The 22,024-nt window shown below is 40.6% G+C and overlaps 1 protein-coding gene across 7 annotated transcripts in view; it reads left to right on the top strand.

Annotated features, from left to right (window-relative positions):
- The window catches only part of ctnnd2a (catenin (cadherin-associated protein), delta 2a), a 379,177-nt gene that overhangs the window by 192,335 nt on the left and 164,818 nt on the right, over window positions 1-22,024 (top strand). The gene's annotated exons all lie outside the window — the stretch shown is intronic.

The raw sequence follows: 22,024 nt of genomic DNA, 5'->3' as shown, positions 1-22,024 counted from the left end.
CATAGCAACAAGTAAACATCACGTAAAACGTTGCCTCGTGAGTTCTGCGTGCTGCCGTTTACGTGTTTTATGATCACAGCAATTAACCGGCTAAGCTGTATTTCATTTTTAAGCAATGGTTGATCAATTGTCAGATCACACATAAAAAGCACTTTGGATTGCTATTATCTGTCTCACCGAGACAGATCTCAGACAGATCCTGAGACGCTCCTGCCTGACATATTTATTTTATTCACGGAAAAAATCAGACTAGTGATTTCTCTTGGCGTTCAGTTTATACATTCAAACAGCACAGCACTCTATTTAAACTTCTTAAATGTATTTGTCCATCCAGCCATCCATTTTCATCCGCTTATCCGGAGTCGGGTCGCGGGGGCAGTAGCCTAAGTCGAGAGGCCCAGACTTCCCTCTCCCCAGCCACTTAGGCCAGCTCCTCCGGGAGAATCCCAAGGCGTTCCCTGGCCAGGTCCGCTCCGACAGCTTCTGGCGTTTTTAAAATGTATCCCAGGGACATGGTAAGGGCCGTAGATGTTTAATCTATTTAATTTCTGACTATATAAAATGATTTCTTTGGTTTTAAAGTGTGAAGTAAACTCCGACGGAGTAAAATCCAAGCCGATCCCGTTCATTTTGTTTACCTTTGTTTCCTGCCAATATGGCGTCTACTCTCTGAGAGTCATGTGATGTCCGGAGCTCTATACGTGTGACCTGACGGCTAATTCGAGAATTGCATTGGTGTGATCTTGCGAGTCCAGCAAGCATGGCGGGGGTGCTGCTCTGCGACAGAGACCTCCCTGGTGTGGATTAACGCACCGCTAAGCTCACGAGTAAACCGTCCCGATCCCGTTCCACACTGCGGATCCCTCCAGTGTTAACCCAGTCAGAATGAAGGCGGTAAAAACTGCCACCTAGCAGTTGGAGTTTGAATTGCATCACAGAAGAAAATCAGTGAAAGCTTGCATAGAATTTATTTTTTTACAAAAAAATCGACACACTGCTTTTAAATCTTGAGTCAGTATCATTTTTGCATATTTCATGTATCTGTGTTATTTTTTACATCCCTATTTAATACTCTAACAAACTTAAATAAACTGCTTTCTTTTCTTAAACCAAAAAAACCTAAATGTTCATCTGTTGTGAAATATATGGGTTGAGCATTTTTAAATTACTTATGCATTTTCTTTTTTCTTTCTGATAGAGAAGAATATAGATCAATCATCTTCCTTTATGGAAACTTAAAAAGAGGAACTCAAATGAACTTTTATGTGAATTTCACTTTGTCCAGCTTGTTTTTCATCGTAGCGTCTTTGATTGTAGTTCATTGCTTTATTGTGCTCTTTCAGTCTTCCAGTTCATTCGGAATCATTTATTTCTCAGTGAAAATGCCAGTTTTTCACTTATTAATTATTTTTTGCAAACATTTCAAAGTTTTTAGGAACTTTTTAGTGTCATTCCCTTTCCCACATCTTATAAAACAGCATCAGTAAGGTTTGTAAGATGTAGTTTAGTATTTTTAAAGTGCTAATCCAACAGTGACTGAACTGATTAGGGTCCGATTGGATTCCAGCAGGAACTAGATTCTCTCTGGTTTTGTCTGTGAACTGGAGGGATGATGATAGCAGTACCGCAAAGTCTGAAATGATTAGTTTAATAAAAATCTGGTGTGCTGTTGCCAGAACTAATCTGGTTTAGCTTAGATGACAGCATTTTTGAGGTTCAGTTAATTCTTCATGGTATGTTATTGTAAAGTGCAGTATGCCTGTGCTGTTACTGAGAATTTCAAGACTTTAAAAAATGTCTATTTAGCCCTCAACTGAGACTTAATTTTATTTTTAAAATTTTTTAGTATTTCTAAAACTACATTTTGACCAAATAAAAATCCCATAAATCATAATGGGACAGTTTCTTTCTATAGTCAACAATACTAGTAAAAAGGATTCATAAATGTATGCATAGTGTTGATAAATTTTTCACAGTAAAAAAAAACTCAAAAAACGCTGTTTAGCATGCCGAAAGCAAATGCAGAAGTGATGGATGATGGAAAAGCAGATTATGTTGTGTTATACACACTCACCTAAAGGATTATTAGGAACACCGTACTAATACGGTGTTTGACCCCCTTTCACCTTCAGAACTGACTTAATTCTACGTGGCATTGATTCAACAAGGTGCTGAAAGCATTCTTTAGAAATGTTGGCTCATATTGATAGGATAGCATCTTGCAGTTGATGGAGATTTGTGGGATACACATCCAGGGCACGAAGCTCCCGTTCCACCACATGCCAAAGATGCTCTATCGGGTTGAGATCTGGTGACTGTGGGGGCCGTTGTAGTACAGTGAACTCATTGTCATGTTCAAGAAACCAATTTGAAATGATTGGAGCTTTATGACATGGTGCATTATCCTGCTGGAAGTAGCCATGGTGGTCATGAAGGGATGGACATGGTCAGAAACAGTGCTCAGGTAGCCCATGGCATTTAACCGATGCCCAGTTGGCACTAAGGGGCCTAAAGTGTGCCAAGAAAACATCCCCCACACCATTACACCACCAGCAGCCTGCACAGAGGTAACAAGGCATGATGGATCCATGTTCTCATTCTGTTTACGCCAAATTCTGACTCTACCACTTGAATGTCTCAACATAAATCGAGACTCATCAGACCAGGTAACATTTCTCCAGTCTTCAACTGTCCAATTTTGCTGAACTCGTGTAAATTTTAGCCTCTTTTTCCTCTTTGTAGGGGACATGAGTGGTACCCGGTGGGGTCTTCTGCTGTTGTAGCCCATTCCCCTCAAGGTTGTGCGTGTTGTGGCTTCACAAATGCTTTGCTGCATTCCTCGGTTGTAACGAGTGGCTATTTCAGTCAAAGTTGCTCTTCTATCAGCTTGACTCAGTCGGCCCATTCTCCTCTGCCCTCTAGCATCAACAAGGCCTTTTCGCTCACAGGACTGCCACATACTGGATGTTTTTGCCTTTTCACAACATTCTTTGTAAACCCTAGAAATGGTTGTGGGTGAAAATCCCAGTAACTGAGCAGATTGTGAAATACTCAGACCAGCCCATCTGGCACCAACAACCATTCCAAGCTCAAAATGGCTTAAATCACCTTTCTTTCCCATTCTGACCTTTCTGGCCTTCAGTTTGGAGTTCAGGAGATTGTCTTGACCAGGACCACACCCCTAAATGCATTGAAGCAACTGCCATGTGATTGGTTGATTAGATAAATGCATTAAGGAGAAGTTGAACAGGTGTTCCTAATGATCCTTTAGGTGAGTGTATATTGTATATAAGGTTGTGTATTGTGTTTTAGTAATGATAATGGGTAGAATTTAGTGTATTCTTCAAACCACTCCTTTTTGAGCACAGCTATCTATAATATTCTAGAAAAGTCAAACATTTTTTGTTAGTTTTCTACTTATAGAAATATGTGTCACACCCTGTCCTGTCTCCCGTTTGGTTCAGCCATGTGCCTCTGTTGATTGCTCCCACCTGCCTCTCGTTTTCCAATCACCCAAGCTCCCAGCCCTCTTGTATTTAAACCCCTTCAGTTCTGTGTCTCGTGTTGGATCATTGTTTCTATGTTAGCGTGTTCTCTATTAAAACCTTTAATCGTTCATGTCTGATTGCCTACCTTCTGCACCCGCGTGTGGATCCTCACCTCCGCTTCACACTCCAGCACGCCTGACAGTATGTTGTGTTTAAAAAAATTTTGGAAGGAAATATATGTTCAAACACAATTAAATTCAATATGTATGTGTGTATATATATATATATATATATATATATATATAATCCAACATAACATAACAAAAATACTTAACTTAACAAAACTCTGTTTAAACTAACTTAACGTAATCCCACAAAACAAAACATGACTCAACGTAATGTAACTCAATGTAACGTCACATAAAAACTTCAATCAGCTTGGCTCAGTGTACTTTTAATAGCTGATGCAATGCTTTTACCAAATTTTTATGATTGCTTTCACTGACATCACATGGGAAAGGAAACCATAGCATTCATATATATACAACATTTTGCAGCTTCTAGTGATGGCCGTGTCACGTACAGAACAAATTTGGCACTCACGTGTGTATAAAACCCATCAGTCATGTTCTGCAAAGTGATTTTTCTTTTTTTCCTGTTTACGTCAAGTCTTTGAGCCAAACACTCATCTCAGATCATTTCATAGCGCTGCACCAAATTGTGCAAAAGAGAAAATAATAATGAACAAAGAAAGAAGATTAAACAAAATACTATCACTAGACGATTTGTTTCTGAGGAGTTCACATTCTGTCTTCATCACTTCTTTTATTTGCAGCAATGCATACTTCAGCACATTTTCTATCAAACAGTCATTTTTACAGCTCCCTCTGCACTCTGTTGTTGCCACAATTTAATTTTAATAGGGCCTCAATGAGCTTATCTCAATGTGGGTTTAGGTACGCTGTGTTAATCCCATTATGGTATCATACCAACATAAAAACACCCAAGTTGGTCACACCACATACACAGCTTCCTTGATGTCATTAGCCAGCCGAGACTTAATAGCTATCATTAGCGTTTGGGTCAAAATAATGACAACCATTTGACTCATTAGAAAGGAGCAAGAATTTCCTTCAGTGTTTGTTACATTTTACAGTATGTTCATTAGGCATTGCTCATACTTTTGTTGGATTCAAGTGCGGTTTGTGACTTTTACAATACTACAATGTTGCATGATCTATGATATAGCTAAAAATGAAAGATCATTTATAGATTATTTGCGCCACAGCTACAAAAAGTCAGTATGAAAATCTTAATTTAATTGCACTTTTCCTTTACCATGGTGGTTTGATAAATGTTGTTTGAACTAGATTTCCTTCCCAGAGTACATTACCATCAATTTTATTCACCTCATTTGATGCCGTTTCTTTGGCTCGTGTAACTACGGTGGTAAATCAGCGGACCAAAGACGAACAGCGCCTCACGGCGTCATTGAATTAAGGCTCGGCCCTAATGCACCGTGTTTAAAAGTCATGTGAAAAGCATGTGCAGTCAAAAGAGGGTTGTCTAATAAGGATTCATAATGCACTGAGTGATGGCACATAATGAACTGATAAGGGTTGTGCTGACATAGTGAGCGGTAAGTCATTAATTATGTCACAGTGCCTTTTCTTGGCGATGGCAAGCCCACATTATTGGTTCATTAAGCTGGCATGGATCAATGTAATTAATGCTATAAGTCATTCTTTTTCTGGAAAATCCAAGCAAGATGTTTATGTGGGCACTCAGCGTCAAAACCTGCCAGCTGCAGCCAGTGGGTTTGCATCTGAAGCAGCATTAGAGTGGTTTAGGGCCAGTTTAGTCAGTCATTCATTTATTTATTGACCATTTTTGTTATATAAAAATAATAAGCTGTACAGATCAATCAGAATATTGCATTTAATGATTTTTTTATATTTCACGCTCCTCTCCCTGAAATCCAGCCTCAAAGCAGCTGAAGGAAATCTAAAACATTGATGATTTTTTCATGTCTCTCGAATGCAAAAAAACCCCTTAAGGTTGGTTTGCTGTAACTTTACCCTTCATCTCCTTTCTGGTTAGCAAATACCCAAAAAACTCCTCAAGATTTATGTGTTTTTTTTTCCAGCATGCATGTCATACTTGTGTGTAGGCAGCACTGTGTGGTGTTTCCTTCTTGGATGAAACCAGGGCAGAGCCCTGGGGGGCTGCAGGTTAATGTGGCCTATTTGAAGTGATTATTCCTGCTTGGCCACGGCATCTCTGCTCCACACACGGAGTCAGATGACTCACACTTAGAATGGCTAAAGCTTTTTTAATACGATGATGTATTTCTTTATTTTTTTAATCATTAACGTAAGTCCCAAGTTCTTTCCTCACATCAGGATCTCATCTACGTCTGATGACTTTCTGTCATTTACCAATGTTATGTTTGTCTTTCAGTCATATTTTCAGATCTTTTTCTTCATTGTTTTTTATCCCATTTTTTCCCAGAGTTCCTTTTACCCCGACAGCTATCTTGGTTTGTACTGATGTGAGAAATATTTGTAGCATCATGCTGGATGTTATGTTGGAGTCGGCGTCACCGCAAAAAGCTTCCCACCCGGAAGTTTTCGGAGGAAGAAAATTACGGTGATACAACTCCCGATTTTAGTAAAATATTGAAAATAAAACACAGAAATAGCGTGTTTTGATCTGGATTATCCGGATTATTGAATAAGACTGGGTGGCTCGACCAATTATGTAGGGTTATACTACATACTAGAGTCAACACTGTTTGCTATCAGTTGTTAATTCTGAGAATGACCAAGCAGATTAATCTATGAAGCTTATATCATGTATAAATATCCAGGATACTTATATATGATATAAGCTTCATAGATCTGCTTGGTCATTCTCAGAATTAACAACTGATAGCAAACAGTGTTGATTCTAGTATGTAGTATAAGCCTACATATTACATGTAACTAAACATGGTTCTTATTACGTCTTGACAGTATAATAGCAGGTCTACATGTTGCTCATGTAGTGAACATGATAGTGAGGTGTTTCAGTGATGCCTATTTATCACAGTGGCTCCCACACAGGGGAATGGGACCCCCACTGGGGTTCCCCTCAGGATTGTCTGTGCTGAGGTTTTGAGGTTAGCAAAATTTTATTTGTAAAAATTACATTCATAAACGCCCAATAACACACCCTACAGTATAATCAACACTCCATATAAAAGTTACAACGTCATGTCTGTATAAAGTTTGTGTGCATGTGTGTGGGAGTTGAGGTCAGGGTTTGGAAGCATTGATTAATACGGTGACTTTAGTAACGAGGTTGAGCTGCTTGTTTATGCATCTTATCTATTTCTGGTATCTAAGAAATACAAATTCTTAGTCAACCATAACTAAGACATTTACACTCAAAACATGTTCTTACGTTAATGTTTCAAATGTTCCTTATAAGATATAACAGTCATTAAAGTACATTAACCTAAACATTTGCACAGTTGCCTCAGCCTTTTATTATTAAATCCACAGTTTTTTTATTTGGTGCACCTTTCTAGCACCAAGTTGGACCGTCTTTTGCAATCAAAACCGCTTTCAGTCCTCATTTCATGGAATCAACAAGCCGTTAGACACATCCCTCAGAGGTTTTGGTCCTTACTGGCATTATGGCATCTGAATCTAATTATATCATTTAAAGGCCGTTAGGGTTCAGTGAGCTAACTGTTATGTTGAAGAAACCAGTTAGAGATGATATGAGCTTTATGACTTTGTGCATTATCCTGCTGGCTGTAGCCATCAGAAGATGGGTCCATGTGGTCCTAACGGGATGGACACGGTCAGCAACACTCAGGTAGGCTGTGGGGTTTAAACCACTAGGCCGTTTCCAGCGGGATTACTCAGCGTGACTTGGGAGGGTGTGGTTCGGTCTGGCCGCCTTTTCCAACAGCACAGTTTGGTATTTTCCCCCTACTTTCTCTCCACTTTTCAGTCCCCGCCATGTTGTGATTCCAAGGGCTGAGCTAGGCTGGCATCACAACTGTCAGCCACTGATTGGCTAGAGGGCGGAGTCACTTGTTGCTCCGGATTTTTGGCTGCTGTCATTTCCTGATTCTGACAGAAAGCCATAAAACTGAGCCGAATGTCCAACATCACCATCGTATTTATGCCGAGCTTTGTTTCTTTTTATTATTTTTATCAACTTTTTTATTACACGTGTATATATATATATATATATATATATATATATATATATATATATAGTCCCAATTATATACATAACATCCAACTTACATGAAGATCGATAAATGGCTGCAACCGCTTATCCAAGTATACAGGATGCGGGGACTTATGGAGGATATGAAACAAAAATTACCCCCCCCCCCCCCCCCAAAAAAAAACATTGAAAATCAGTCCAGAGCCTCAATTGCTGTGAACTGATCATTACAATTTGTCCGGAGGCGATTAATAACAGTTCTCCAGGCCTCCAATCTGAGCTTTGTTTCTGTGTTGCAGATCACCTCATGCTATTGTTGTCTTGAATAAAGACTCCAACATCTTTGCCATGCCTAGATGGCTAAATGTATTGATTTGGCTAATTAGTGGTTTGAGGTGTGCATAATAAAATGGCTGCTGAGTGTGGTTCTCTTCGCCGACTCTCCTAACAGGTGATGGACTCAGTGATTTGTAAAAGATTCAAAAGACTTGAAAACACATTCCCCTGCCTCTCTTGTTAGCTTTGGAAACTAAATTTATGCAACTCCCAGGACACAAGATAAACCCCCCTACATAAGTGCGAGCATCTGTGTATCTTCCGTTTGATGCTTTTCATTTGAGTTTGTAGCCCTCGCTAGTGCAATCGTGAAGAAGAGACAGCAATGTGAAGGAAAGGGTATTTTTTTTTATCAGCGCATTAAGTCCATGTGCTTTCCCCTTTAAATCATCTGTTTTCCTTCTTTAATGAGATCTAACATCCTAATGAGGGGGACAGAACAGAGAGGGCGATTGGGAAGGGAGATGAAAGGGAAAAAACAGGCCAGAGAGAGGAGCAACACACAAATGACTGAGAAAAGGTGCCAACATCTTACCATACATCTTCTGGCCAGGAGGCAAACAAAGTTCAGAGCTCTTCTTAAATAGAGAACGTGACAGAACCTTGAAATCAAAGGAGATAAAGAAGTGACTTTCATCTGACGAGCCTCCTCCTCGAAGCTTGGTTTATCATACTAATCATGGCCACTTGGGCTTTGGGTGTCTCTAAATCTGTCAAACATTCTTTGAATGACAGACATTTAAAGACTCAGTCCAGTCTGTCCCCAGAGAGTAAACATGCACGTAATTATGTCACACATAAGAGGTTATAAATAAAGTTTTACTTCTATTACAGACATTTCCAAACATTAGAGTCCATGCTAGAACCACTAATCCCAAAGGATTCCAGGGGCCAGACCAATCCAGCCATAACACATTGGAATCGGCTAAAATACAACTGATCAAATCCATTCCTTTTGTCACAGTTTCCTACTGAAATCTACCCTGAGCTGTCTCCCTGTGGCTGGGCTGCTCTGCTAAATGACAGGCAGACTCCACATTTCAGGCGTGGGGTGAAAAATGGCACCAATCAACTGTTTAGCTGTTTAAATGACTTTGATGGTGGCGGGTCAGTAACAGCTGTCACAGCAGTGTTGCCAGATCCAAAATCCCACAATATCTTACAGAGAGGCTTAAATTATCGTTTTTCGTACAAATTATCGTACATTATGAATTTGATAATAACGTTCTATAAACAACTTCTCACTCCAATATAATATAACAAAGAAGGTGTTTTATATTGCCCTGTTTAAATAAACATCTTTAAAACCAGTAATATAATGCTTATAAACGTGCAGAGTGTGTCGGCACCACTCCGACCTCCACGCATTGACACAGTATGCACATTTGCGCAGTCCTATTTATTTCATTTCTACATAGGTTAAAAGCACGCGACAAAACATCACAGCAGTGGAAAAACTGACCCAATAGATGACACAGCAGCCTACTCACCTAGTTGCTGATCTCGATCTCCTCATCTGATTCACTGTCTGTCGCAGCAGAATGCCTTTAATCACCTGTACTAAGTGGTCTGTGCTTCTCATTGCAATGTTGTGCTGGGCTAAAAAGCCACATAGCTTGATTTCAGCATTTTTCACATCCTTTTCAAACTTCTCTTTTTCATTTGTTTGTAGGAGACATTTATAAACCTGTAAGCACTAAATCTGACTTCAGAACAGTTTAAAATTATGTAATTGACTTGGGAAAGCCACAGCAAAAGATGGTGTTACTAGATGCAATGTGACATTATCGTACATTTGAGGATTTTTGAAACTATTGATCGTACATCGTACAGAGCCCAAAATGATGGTACAAATACGATAATTATCGTACATCTGGCAACACTGTGTCACAGTGACTTGATGTCAACCCAGAGTAAAACTGGATCTAGTCTGCATGCCCTCTGCAGTCTGCTGCACTGGCCATCTTATTCAACTTTAGTGAAAAGGTTTGAATGTTCAAGAGTGCAACGATCTGCTAGAATCCAGGAATCTGTTCGGATGTTCTAGTCTTTTCCATTTTGTTCCTGTGAGCTCAAAAAGTTAGAATATGGTGCAAAATGTTCATTTTTGTCAGTTATTTAACTTAAAAGGTGAAACAAATATTGACTTTATTTGTTATAATTGTAATTATTCAATTTTACAGCTTATAAAATCCCTAAATTAAAAATCTCAGACAATTAGAATATTGTGAAAAGTTTCAATGATCTAGACTCAAAGTGTCCCACTCTAATCAGCTAATGAATCCAAAACACCTGCAAATGAGCCTTTAACACCAGAACTCCCAGAGACTTGTCATTTGGCGAGATCCCCCATCTCTACCAGAGAGTTGTCATTTGACTGGACTGTTGTTAACTAATCAGAATCAGAAGTTTTTTATTGCCATATGTGTGACAAGTCACAACATTAGGAAATTGCTGCGGTATTTTGGTGCAGAAGGTAAGATAGAAAAAAAATAATTGAGAGATAAGCAAATATAAGAACTAATAAAACACTCATGATAAAATTATTAATGTAAAAAGTGGCAAGAATTAGAGAAGCTAGTCTATCTAGGATTCTTAATCACTTGTGGATGGTTGCCTGTGTTCTGTAAATGTGGCAGTTACATGTGAACCGGTGGTGTAGTGACAATTCATTCAAAGATTCAAACATTCAAAGTTCCAAAATGTTGCCCGTCTGTGTCTCCAGTCGACCTTTCTTCTTTGGAGGAGTTCTGCTCTCTGACGTGGAACACAACTCCTCATCTGAGTACAAGTCAGAACTCTCTTGCAAAAGAATGGATTCTTCCCCCCATCTGAATCACAAGAACCCATATTTTGCAGCAGAGCCAAAGCCTTGGCAGCAGCAGTGTGGCCTTTAGGCATCTTGTCTTGTTTGTTCAAGCCAAAGGTTCTTGTTGTAAACTGTCCATCGTATTCCCGAGTTTATATTGTCATCACAGTTCACAATCCCGCCCACCGTCCAACACACCACACCCAAGTCTGTGTGTGAGTATGACTTGTTTTCTACACCTGAAAAGCAGCTTTATCATAGGTGTTAGAAGCCATCTTTTCAAATGCAACTATAGCAAGTTTGTCTGCTAAAGCCGGGCGTACACGGTGCAACTTTTTCACTCGTAGCACTCCGCTTCAGCTCAAACTGTACGACTTCCTCGCAGAGCAGATCTCACGAGTCATGTGCTCACACTGTATGACCCAGTTCTCGGATGCGACCTGACTGCTCACACTGCACGTCTGGTAGCAACACGTCGGCCCTAAAAATATGCTAAAAATAGCAGTTTTTACACAACACGTCAGACGTTTTTGTCTTGTTTTGCCTGTTGTCCTTCGGGAGTGCTGCAGGAGGACACACAGGGATTTATGGGGGTTGGATGAGGAAAACGAAATAAAGAAAGTAAATCTGTGTTTTTTGATCAGTTTAATTTGACATGAACACGACAAACACGTTTACTTGACAATCTTTGTGAGTAAAAAAAGTGTAGAAATAAAAACGAACAGCGTGTGTTATTAGGGAAATAGCGGGCAAGCGGTGTTGATGCAGGATTGCGCATGCGCCGTGAGCGGTTCTGGTACTTTTTGGGTCACAGCTGCTCGCAGCGCCGCTTCAACAGTGCGATACCCTCACGAGGGACGAGCAAAATATTACACACGCCAGAAGTCCGTGCGAGCTCACGATTGCTGATCGGTAGCTGGTCACATGGTGTTAATCGCCTCTCGTAACCCCCTGTACACTACACGACGCTCGGCGCAAAACTCGCCCCGATATCGTGAATTCTCCCACGAGTGGAAAATCGGCTCAAAAAAGTGAAAAAGTCGCACAGTGTACGCCCGGCTTAACCCCCAACACCCAAGCACTTTCCATTGGCCATCATCTGTGGCTAGCTACATTTACAAATGAAAGGCAGCTAACGACCAGTGATTTAGTCATTGTTATCAAACCAAGCAGTCATTTGACAAAGCTCTGGTAGAGCTGGGGGAATCAGAAAATGCTGGGAGTTCTTAGCCTAGTGAACTAGACCAAATTCTTGCTTTGCAAAGTTTGGTCTAGGAACGCTCCACTGGAACCTCTGCAGCCCCAACAGCATTCTGGCTGGCCAATCACAGCTCTCCAGAGGGGTTTCAAACACATAAAGAGCTGTGATTGGTCCATAATGGTGGGCCAATCATAGTGCTCTATCTGCTTAGTGAACAAATGACAGAGCTTTATCCGCTTTGTGGGCCAATCAGGGCACTCTATATGCCTGGTGGGTGGGATGATGCAACAGAGTGAAACAAGAGGATGTCACATTCATTCTCCAGTGGAATGTGGAGATCGTTTGAAAGACAGCGGTAGAACCCGCCCCACAACCGAGAGCCGTCAATGGAGCGTTGCCAGACTAAATAATACATTTATTTAGTCTGGCTTGCCAGGCTAGGGAGTTCTAGTTTTAAAGCAACTATCCAGAGTATTTCTGTATCCGACGACACCACCTAGTGGCTGACTAATTAATCTCACCTTAAGACGTTTTCACATCCGTATTTATGGCCAAAAGCAACGCCTCTTGTTTGTGAACGCGCACCTCTAGCTGGCAAACGAACGAGCCTAAAAAATACTTTTCACGATTATTCATGCTGGACGGGTGATGGGCTTAGCAAAAATAATGACGCATTGCCTAAATTATATAACAGTACAAGATAAGAATGTCACTTTTATGGATTTCTAAAAGAACAAACACAATTCCCAAAAGTAAGAAAACTCCGAATTGCAACTGTAAATTGTCTAATTAATTTGTAATTTTTCCATTTTGACCTGTGTCACCTACATAAACACCCCCGTGAAGATGGATCTGCTGAGTATTTATAGAATGATTTTTTTGGGTTTGATAGTCAGAAGAAGACCAAAAAAACACTCTGGCTTCAATGCCGTTAGCCCTGTTTGTGGAAAGGTTAAATAGAAAACAAAAGTACTTCATCTCTTGAGCTGATTGTAGTATGTTGCCACATTTATGGGAGGCAAAATGGTCTAGTAAAATTATACTTTATCTCACTGACCCAAAATCTTCAGTGCAATCAAGATTCTGCTCTAGCTGTTTGTGTATTTTTATATCTTCAACCAACCTTTGGATGAATAAATTAGGAAGATACCCAATATGAAGATAGAAATAATATTATTTTGCAAGTTTGTTGTGCAATTAGTGAGGATTTTTATCTGAGTCTTTGATCCACTGCAGGTCTTTGAGACCAACTAGACCAAAACATCTCCCAAGTCGCTTCAAAGCGTCCCTCTCCAAGCTCTGTGGGTCGCCAGGTTAGATTAGGTTTGTTTTGCTGGGATCAATTTCTGCTCAGCCTCTGATCTAGCTGGTCTGTTAATGAATCGGCTGTCCTTCCAGCCCCGCTGAAGAAAGAGGTGGCTATTTGAACCTACTTCTAATGCAATGTTTACTCCATGTTGAAAACAGTTGTACTTGTTAAATTCCCACGCTGTCAAACAGCAGAAAATAAAAACAACCAAGGAAAAAGTTAGGAATTAGAAGTTAACTTGCAGATGCAATGCTATTTTATGCTTTAAACAAACAATAATCCTTATTGATTTACACTTATTCAGAATAATCCCAGTCCTCACTGAATCCAGATAATTACAGCATTGTTCAGTCCGGTTTTGCTGACTCCCCAGAAAGCCTAATTACCAACTCAATGCTTCTGACTTACTTGTCAGATCAGCACAGTTTTTGGACCCTAGGAAAACATATTTCCTAAATATGCATTTTTGTCACCCACACAGTCGTAATGTATTCCTACATTAGGAACAATTAGCATGAACACAAACAAGAAACAAACAGACTTCTTTGTTGTGTTTCGGCTTCAATAATTAGCACGTGTTTACTGAGATGTTGGAAGACTTTGACTGAGGGCAGCCGTGAGTGTTTCTTTCAGCCTGAAGAGGAGTCCGTATTGGATATTTCATGTTTAATATTCACAGTGATGGAAATTAGTCAGCGGGGCAGTCCGTTATGCACCATCAAAGAAGAAGAGGAAGTACATCTATCTGCTCATGTCTCAGAGAAAAGTCCTGTATTGTCCGATGTCGATGACTGTGCGAGTCGATACCAACTCAGTGGCCTAGTGGTAGAGTGTCCGCCCTGAGATCGGGAGATCAGGGGTTCGACTCCTGGTCGGGTCATACCAAAGACTTTGAAAAAATGGGACCCAATGGCTCCCTGCTTGACACTCAGCATTTAAGGGGTTGGATTGGGGGGTTAAACCACCAAATAGTTCCTGAGCGCGGCTGTGTCTGCAGCTCACTGCTCCCCCAGGGGATCGGTCAAATGCGGAGAATAAATTTCACCACACACCTGTGTGTGTGTGTGACGACTAAATGGGACTTTAATCTTTAATCTTAATTAATGCCAAAGCCTTAACAAGCCAGTGCCATTCCTGAGCTGCCACCGTCTTTGTTGTTTTGATCACTCACAGCTCTGGCATCACTGGAAATTAAAAAATAAAGCTCAGCCGTAATAGTGCTAAATCCCCCAATGTCTACAATTATAGAGCTCTGTGATTGGCCCAGCCTAAACGTAACCGAGCCAAGACCTGCTGAGGTTACGATAAAGGGGGGCTAGACCAACCTGCAGAGCAAAATTATTTGCACTGCTAGGGTTTGTCTAGATTTCTAGGCTACATTTTCTACAAAGATCTTTAAGAACTGGCAAAATGAAGAACCTGATGTATGGATTGTTGGAAATTAAACTTTTTAGGAATGATTCAAATCACGACATGGAGTTTGAAGGGGTTTCCTGGCCTTCAAACTTCTGTGGGAACCCGTCCTACCCTGCAGCCCACAGGACCTTAAAGGTCTGCTGTTAACACCCCAGTACCAGATGTTCTTTTCCCATAGCCAAACTGGTATTGGGCTAGTAGTCACACTTTTAAAGGGAGACAGTTTTGGCTTGCTTTTAGCACCCCGCTAGTGTTAGTGAAAGCAAAAGTGTGTTCGTCTTGTTAACACCTTAATCTAATCTCCTGAGCCTTCACTGGTTTCTACAGGAGCAGTTCATCACCAAATCAAACAAATCAGCTGTGCTCACGATCTAAAACATTCAGGGAACCTGCTGGAAGCAAACTCCAGTTCCAGGTTATGTCAGCTCCAAGTCCAACAGGGACTGGGCTGCCACTCTGAAGTTGCAAGTGTGGTAATCTGGCCACAGGGGACGGTGGAGGTCTGAGTGACGTTTCATTACCCTGTACAGCTTTCCTGCCCAGTCGGAGTGCCCAGCACGTTTTAGTGGTTTCTCTGCTCCAACACGCTTGATTCAGTGGTTGAATCACCTGTGCAGCAGCTCATCAGGCTCTGCAGAAGTTGGTTAATCACCTGCTGATTGAAATCAGGTGTGTTAAAGCAGAGTTCAAACAAAAAGATGCTGGATGCCGGTCCTCCAGAACCAGGACCTGGCACCCCTGCTGTAAAGGGTAATGTTAGCAAATACTGGCTCCAGAAAGTGATTTTAAATACAAGGAAAAAGTTTCATAGTATACCTTCAAAGCTGCCACATCTGACTGCAGAATACATAATTTATTCTAGGAATCAAGTTTTTTAATTTATTTGATTTGTTAGAATTTTTGCGACATTCGTTTTGTCAAAAAGATTTCCACGCACGAAAAGAAAGAAAGAGAGAAAACTATCTTTTCTATAGCGCCTCTCAAGATAAAAATCATGAGGCACTTCACAAAAACAAATAATATAAAATATAACAAATAATTTAGAAAATGATAAAAAAATATGTTTACATGAGCAAAAATAGGCAATTGTGATAAAAAATGGAGAGAGAGAGAGAGAGAGAGAGAGAGAGAGAGAGAGAGAGAGAGAGAGAGAGAGAGAGAGAGAGAGAGAGAGAGAGAGAGAGAGAGAGAGAGAGAGAGAGAGAGAGAGAGAGAGAGAGAGAGAGAGATCAGGGTATCGATCCTGGGGAAGGCGGAATAGGTAGAGCTGAAAAAGGAGAGGGTGGTGATGAGGGTCGTACAAAAGCCAGGTTGAACTGGTGAGCTAATCACAATCACCTTCTATGACATAAGTTTACTCGTAACCCTGAATAGCCACATCTAAGGTCTGTCCAGACACGGACGTGTTCAGACACTTCAGACTAATTTGCATATCTATATTTATCTGGCGGTTTCAGGAGAGAGAAGCTCTAAGGTGAAAACACTCTGATTATCCCTTTAGGACTTTTACTTTTGTCTCCCATGGCAAGACGTCTTGGCAGGCTAAGTAAAAGTGACATACCCAAGACACCTGTACTCACTGAAACAAATATCCTACATGTTCTAAAAAAGTGTTGGACTTATAATGCAGGAGAGTGCATTTCTGTTAGTGCACACGTTCGTCCATGTGGATCTTCCGAGGAACATCGAGGGCCGTTTGTTGGCCCGAAGGCTCTCCCGGTGTAAACCGGAGGAGAAACTAATCCTTACTTCCCTGCACATCCAAACTCTGCGCCTTAGCCTTGGCAAGTGTAGTTCATCCATGGCTGCTCCAGAGAAGACAGAGCGCACGTCTTGTTGAATGACCTCAAAACATTAGAAAAAGATGTGCAACAAACATGCATATTCAGTACATGTCAATCACCTACATACGTAGAAGTCCATGTTTGTAACGCCTTGCGTTTGTGTGAGTGTATATGAGAGAGATATAAACTGTACTCGGGGTATTTGTGTAATCGTGCTGAGCGCTGAAGCGCGTCGAAAGGAAGGACACGTCCTCAGCTCAGATCACATAGCCTACTGCATCCACAGTAGAAGGGTGGCGGGGGAAAGAGGGAGAGGTGGGTGCAGGGGAAGAAAGGGAGACAAGAACATGAAATGAATCGGTGATGGAGAGAGTCTGACAGACAAAAAGCACGAGTGAAGTGAGGGAGTAAGCCACAACAAAAGAGGGAGGGTTTTATTTCAAACAGGAGGTTTCCAAAGAGTTGTGTGAGGAAAGGAATGGATGGAGGTAAAGACAAAGGGGTTATGAGGCAGGGAAAAAGATAAAAGGGCATGCAAGGGGGTGATGAAGAAGTCGCTGATGGCATGACTGAAAGAAATGAAAGCAGAGATGAAAGAATGAGAAGTTAAGATAGACATGAAAAGCTTTCAGGATTGGCTTGATCCCCTGTTAGATTTTTTCCCCACCTCTGCATTTTTTCCACCCCTCCCTCTAGTTCTTGTACTCTCTAGAATGGCTCCCTCGTTGCACCAGCCCACAGAAAAAGTCGGCCCTGCTCGGAGCGAGGCGGCCCTTAGCGGACTGGCTAATTGCAGAGGTATCACTGTGTCAAATGACTAATAGAGTTTCCCTTTCTGTCGCTAATCTGCCAGCAGAAGCACGGCCAGGATTTGTTTACTCAGTGCTGAAGCAAGGGAAAACAAAGACAGACCTGCCTTTTATATTTATTCTCAAACAGAATTTCACACTGCCTAAAAACAGGTGTGAGAGATGTTGGTAAAACGTGTCTGCTGGTGTGCAGATATACATAGAAGTCCTTCAGATAAATTTGCACTAATTTCACTACAGACAGTATGAGAATGACACAAGGATTGTTTTATTAAAGAGCAGGTTCACTAATAAATAGTATTTTTGTTTTAAATAGAATTTGTCACTGAGTTTCACATGCAAGTAGAACGTTAAAATGCTCCACTACCCTTACTTCCTGTTTTAGCTGCCAATAGTAAATAGATACTTGAATTAGAAAAGTCAGTCAGATCAGCATCACATGTAAATTAGTATTCATGGACTCACCCATCTTGGCTCGTGACCGGAGATTTTAGCATCCAGGAGAGAGCAGAGCACCTCTCGACTAGTTGAAGCTAGCCATTAGCATTAGCGACTCCACAACATGGCAACACATCTGTTACGTCCTCTATTGGTGGATATGGAGAAGGACGGGGAGTAACACAGAGGCATGTGCTTCAGTTGTGGAAATTGTAAACATTGATTTATTAAAAGGATTTTAAAATGATAAAAAGCTCCAAATCTAAAAGTACTTAAACACATTGTTAAAATGGCCAAGGGTTTACGTTTAAAACAGACATCGAATGCTCCCAAACATTCACAAAACAAAGTCCACTGACTTAAACACAAGTTTGGGAGCCAAGAGGTAACCAGCACTCTGGTCCCTTGTCTGTTAAAAACCTCTAAAAGCTCTTAAGCTTCACTAAGCTTAAAAAAACTAAAAACCCATTTAAAAGCCATTAAAACACAAACAAATGGAGCACATGAGAGAACTGGCACAGATTCAGCCTCTCCCTTCCTCCTGGCAGCTCTCCCTTTTATGCTGCTCAGGAGGTGATCAGCCCAAGTGAGTGCAGCTGTGCAGGTAGGAGGTGGAGGCAGCACTGATTGTCCTCTGCAGTGTCAGATTTCTGAGGCAAACAGCAACAGCTGTAACAACATCTTTAGGCTCGTGTTTTTTGCGGAGATGAAACATCAACGTTATTGCAGAGTGAATGGAGGCAGTGGAAGAGTTGTGTTGCTGTTATTCAATCAGTTATGAGTTATTTAAATATAAAACCTAAGACTTCAAATCCTGCTGTTCTCTGCCCCCTCTCCTCTGACTAACTTCTACTACCTGATACAGGAGCGCCAGAGCTTTTTTTCCCCCACAGAAAATGACTCATAAATGATTAATTTATACTAGAAATCACTGCTAATGTATTGAAATAACAAGTGAATGAGAGCTTTAGAGATTGTTGCTTCAGTGATTTTAGATCCTTTGTCCGATGGTGCTTGGAAGTAAGCATGAGTTATGAGTGCCAAAAGCTTTTTTTGAATGATTACATTAAATTTATCTAAAAATATATACGTTTTTAAAGTTGGTCTTCTTGTTAAAGTCTTCTTTTCTGTCAAGCACCTCCTTGTCCAAATCATTATGGCAGCTCATTTTTGCCTGATCGTTTTCCTAGATACCCCAATTAATCAGAAAGTACATTTGTTAAATAATAGATGGATGGATAGACACTCTAGAGACACTAAATGATCTATATATCTATCTGTTTATCTGTCTGTATCTATATTTTCATATCTTTTCTCCTTTTCTCTCGTTTGTCCCTTTCTATTTTGAGCCTGCAGCCAAAAATGTTCCTTTTCACTGGTCACAGCGCAAGTTACTGTGGAAAAGAAAAAAGAAATGACAGGGCACTTTTTTTCTACGGGTGTTCTATCCTTCTCTTGGTTTCTTTGCTTTACTTCAACCCCTTATTTTGCTGGGGGGTTTGTCCAATTTGGGTGCCAGGTCTCTCGGTGTGTGCACACTGCATCTGGTTGAGTTAGCCTAAAGCTCTGGCTGCTAATGAGACATTGAGAAGGACAGACTCACACTATTTAAAGAGTATAGGGGAGACCGATTTGCTTCTGATGGGAGTAACTCTGCTCCATTACCTTCACATACCCCCTCTCCCTTTTCCCTCTGTTGGGAGTTTTTTTTTCTTCTCCTTTGAACTGCTCCTCTGTCCTTCATTTTTATCTGTCTTTGTGATTTACAACGGACTAATTTGAACATATTATGAACTTTTTCTTAAGTTATAACAGTTCTTCGATCAATACCAAACATGTTTATGAGGTTATTTGCACTCTTAAATAAAAGCTATTTCAGCAGTTTCATTCTTGACAGTTTTAATACCTTCCAGAATGAGCCATTCCAAGGTTCTGTGACTTTAAGAAAACAAACTGGAGGTGGCCACGCCCACCCATCCCCCACTCAGGCTGCTATAAGCCAAGAAGCTCTGATTTCTGGGAGGGGCTCAGAGTAGGGCTGTTCGACCTCCAGCAGCAGCTCTCTTATACGTGAAAAATGGTTATATTTTAATTTCCCCATTTGTGACATCACAAATAGGTTAAACAACTTGTTTTAGGTGCATCGTTTCTAACACTAAACAGTCAAAAATTGCATTAGGTTCTTTTTCATGTTTGGAGTATTTATAGAGGCAGTAGAGACCCACATGGCAGCAAAAAATGATGCAAAAGGTGAATTTTACATTATATGTCCCCTTTAGACACAGTGTTAATTCCATTTATTGTTCTTTAATCATTTATATAAGTTTTCTTGTCAGGGAAATAATGAGAATTCCAATATGAGCATTGGGAGGTAACTGTTAGGGGATGGTCTTTGAGGGGTGTCCTCGTGCATCAAATAGATGAGGCAGGTCAGATGTGTGTGAGTGTGTGTAAGAGAAAGAGCGGGGTGGAAAAAGAGTGTGATAAGAACGTTGTGAAGGTCAAGTAAATGCCAGCTCTTGAGACAGCATTAAAGAGCAAGTTTGTCAGCCACATAAGGATGAGAGGCTCAACCTTGGATCACACGCATAGAAATAGCCTACAGTTGATTCAGTAAAACATATTTTATTCACATGTGCAAAAAGAATGCCTTAAAGGCAGATTCTCTTTGTGGACGGTGAATCATTGGTCTGTTACAGTGTTAATCACAAGGCCACGTATTGATCGTTACGGCTGTGAGGCATCGCTCACTTCCTGAAGAAGAGGTTTATTGTGGTTTTTACATGTGAGTGCTTAAGTCTGCAAATAACTTGGTGCTAATGACGGACGAGGTGTACCCCTTTCACACAGTCTGTCTCCCTGCTTTTACAACCAGAGAGGCCCTCTGGACTCTCATTAATGTCCTAATAGATCACTGGTCCGTTGCAATTGAAGAAAAGAGGAAAGCTGATGTGCTTGCTCAAGCTAACTCCTGTTAACATTTAAGAAAGAACACAAGAAAACCAAAGTGCTATGTTCTAACGTCCTTTTGCTTATGTGTATTTATAGTTTACCTTACTTTCCGCAAACAGAATATTGGCCTAAGTTGTTATTTTTATAGCACATTAGTGACCAGCTGATGACTTAGCAGGCAATGAAACAATAACTTTAGTGCTTTTCACATTGTGTGGCGAATCGTCTGTTTTATGTTTTGATCTGCATAAACTGCAATATCTCTACATTAATTTGCATACATATATAAAGTTGTTAGTGTATTTCTATTTAAAAATAAAAACCCATAATAGCCTCTGAAACAACTGAAATAGAAAAACATGAATCAAAAATCAACATATGAAGCACAACAGAGTAATAGGAAAAGCCCAGACTAAAATGATAAAACCTCTAAATAAACTATTGAAACTAATTTTACGTGAGACATGTTAAACTAAGGTGTGTGCTGCAATTTACACTTGATGTGTTTTCTATCTTGCCGTCAGTTAATCCATCTTATTTAAACAGTGAGAGTAGTCACGGTGCTGTTCTGTATCAGGTGTGTACCACGCTGAACACGGACCACTGAAAGCTGAATAAAAAAGGTCTGATGTGTCCACTATCCAAACTTCTAGGTTATTTACTAGACCTTTGCAGCATGCATGAGACTATTCCAGCAAGCTGGCTTGAAATGATCGATTTCTGTGACATTTCAGGAACCAATCAGGTCCCAGATCTGGGGTATGTTTAGTAAAGACCCAGTAGGGCTGCTGAGTGGGACTTGTGTGGTGTGGTTGTTGCTCTGTAGGAAATGATATCTGCAGACATCGCCAAACAAGCAGCCCATAGTGGTTGTTGTCAAGCATGTTTCTATTGCACGGACTGTTATTTTGAGGTCCACGGGACTGTGGAACATCTCCGTGGACCTGGCAGCAAGAGGAAAACTCTTGACTAATGAACGATGACTGATAACCAAATGAACCTGAATTATTTCTAAAGAGATCAGTGGTTCTCTCCAAGTTCAAGGAAGAGCATTGTAGATTACACCATCTGCCTCCGAAGGTGCCAATCTGGATAAAAAGAATACGAGGGGTGAGAAGCATTATCCCTGTTGGAAGCCAGACATTAATTTTCCAAAATAAAAGCGATCTGGCGCGTTTTGGGAAGTCAGATGAACTTGATGATGTAAGAAGCAAAAATGAAACAAACAAAAACACTAAAACACAGAGGTGGTCCT

Source organism: Nothobranchius furzeri, chromosome 7 (genome assembly GCF_043380555.1).
Source record: "Nothobranchius furzeri strain GRZ-AD chromosome 7, NfurGRZ-RIMD1, whole genome shotgun sequence".
Taxonomy (NCBI): Eukaryota; Metazoa; Chordata; class Actinopteri; order Cyprinodontiformes; family Nothobranchiidae; genus Nothobranchius; species Nothobranchius furzeri.
This window is presented reverse-complemented; position numbering and strand designations above follow the sequence as displayed.